Below are 2699 nucleotides of genomic sequence, written 5' to 3' on the forward strand. Positions count from 1 at the left end.
CCATGCAGTGGGGGCGGGGCGGGGCGGCGGTGACGCTATGACGCACGCCGGAGGCGGGGAGGGGGGAAAAAAAGGGGACGGATGGAACGTCGCACTGGAGAGGGTGAGCGCGTGTGCGTCAAGTACCCGGATGTTACCCCGCCCCCTGTGTGGGCTGCGCTGGGGGCGCGCGGCTGGGGCTTGGGACCGACGCAGGCGAGTGCGGGTTGCGCTGGGGGCGGGGCGGGCTTAGGTCCGTCACCCCGCGAGGGCGCTGCTACCCGCTGTGCCGAGCGCCAGGGGCCCCGCGTGCGTTGGAAGCCGGACGCCGGCTGCAGAGGCCGGAGCCCCCCAGGCTGCGGAGCGGTGCCCCTTGCCGCGGGGGAGGGCGGGGTTCCTCTGACAGGCTGGCTGGTGGGACCGGGTGCGGGCCTGGGAAAAGCAAACGTTTTACACGTAACTTATTGTCACTCTACATCTGCTCCAAAGCAGGAGGTGAAGTAGCTGGAACGAATTAAATTCTGCCCCCATGGGAAAAGCCGGGGGGAGCAGAGTGGGCCTGTAATCCGCTGCCAAAGGCACACTTACCTCACGCCTAACTGCTGCGTGTGTTTGTCAAAACCCTTCTTCAAATTCTCTGGTCATGGCTCAGGCCAACTCTTACTGAAGGGTCAAATCCAGAGAAATTCTGGACTCCTGCAGTGAGCTGTGGATGCTGAGTATCTCTCAGGATTTAGCCCATAGCTGATAAGTGTATTATAAGAAATACAGACTTGGACCCATGGATTTTTATTTAGAACATAACTTCTTACTTTTTCTCGTTCTCAGAATAACAAACACACAGAGAAGACATGAAACTGAAAACAGGGTCTAATAATAGGAAGCACTGCCAGCTTTACCTGTAATGAATATTTGCAAGTTTGCCAACATTTACATAAAGTCTTGATCCTGCATTCAGATTCCTGTGGAGAGATCTTTGTTCCTGCATAGATCTGATTACAGGATCAGGACACAAGTATCCTGCATATAAGCTCAAGAAGAGAGGCATGGAGCCAGTCCTTGCTATCTGCAAAAGCAAAAAAAAAAAAAAAAAAATCCTTTAAACTATGCAGCAGACAACTAAAGAGATTCACAAGTAGTTGAAGAAGTCCAACTCTCACTTATTGGCCCTGTATCTTTATTTGGGCTGGTGCACCCTATGGGAGTTTTTGTAGTGCTACTATCTCCAACTGGAAATGTGAACTGAATTCTATGTCTAGTTTGAGATCAAGCTGGCTAAACATTGTTAATTCTTTAGTACTGTGTGCATTTGTGTACAGCAGTGGTTTTCAACCTTTTTTCATTTGCAGACCCCTAAAAAATTTCCAACGGAGGTGTGGCCCACTTTTGAAATCCTAGACAGACCCCAGGTTGAAAACCACTGTTATATGGTAACAACTTTTTGCAAATCTCTTGGACAAAGTCTGCAGCCTCCCAGGGGTCCACAGACCACAGGTTGAAAAACATTGGTGTACAGAATTTATGCTTCCAATTTCCAGTGTACTATGGCAGGACTTTTATTGTGATAGTGGGTCTCCTTGATCTAATTACTTTTTTGAGTAGGGAGAATAATTTTCAAGTACATGGACTTTTTGTTCATGCCCTTGGCTGATCTCACCCGTAGATGTTCGGTCCCCCAGGGGAGAATCCACCCTTGCATTAATACATTAGTGGACTTGCTCATACTCAGTGAGCTCTCGCCCTTTACTCCACCAATCAACATAATTTCCATGAGCATGGCTGCCTTTTAGGGTGATCAGGCTGGGTGGAATCACACAGTTGGTATTCTGTGGTTACTAAAGAAGAGGTGGTACTCCTTCAGCACAGTATGCAGTGGATTCCAGTGCTTCATGGTCCAGAAGGCGTATGAGGGTTCTGTGAGTAAGCAACTATGGAGGCAATTTTCTGCTGGCTCAGGTCCAAAATGAATGACACTTCATTCTTTATAAAGGGAAACTGAATATCTATGCTTGGGCCAGTATTGTTTTGCATGTGGAACTCCTGTTAAAATCAGTGGGAGGTTGGGGTGTGAATTATGCAAAATCTAATTGAGTCTCAGGCCAAATGCCATCCAGTTCTTTCTACAAGTCTGAAATAAAAACTCTGATCAAGTGTCAAGCTGTTCAGTTGTGTGTGCAGGCTCTGAGAAACTCCTGCAAATTAGTAATTGTTTGTGAGTAAAATGTTAGAAGTTTCCAAGTCTACAAATAGGTTCAAATTATTTGCCAAGAACCAGTCTTCTTACATGTCAATTGTTCCCATAAATTTTAAAATATATAAACTCTGTCTCAAGTTGCAAGTAGATATAAATACCCAAGTTCAGAAGAGTTTTTCTCTTGCAAGAATTTGTGCATGGAAATTGTGTGTACACCAAAAATATTTAAAGTTTTGGTGAGTGCTGTAAATATGAAAATAGGTGCAAATGCTTTCAACACATACTTGCAACAGATTTACAAGTATGTAAGTATTTCTATTTAGCAGGGTATAAAAATAAAAAGTTTTGGTATTGAATTCTGCCTGCAGATCTGCACATACAAATTCCACTGTTTGCATGCACAGATCTCAGAGGGCAATATATATAAACAACAGAGACCTCAGACCAAGTTCAAAATACACATCAAGGGCCAACTTTTCAAACAAAGGCACACTGAAAGATTTGTGCCCCCCCTCCAATTTTTTTT

Source organism: Mauremys mutica, chromosome 3, assembly GCF_020497125.1.
Source record: "Mauremys mutica isolate MM-2020 ecotype Southern chromosome 3, ASM2049712v1, whole genome shotgun sequence".
Taxonomy (NCBI): Eukaryota; Metazoa; Chordata; order Testudines; family Geoemydidae; genus Mauremys; species Mauremys mutica.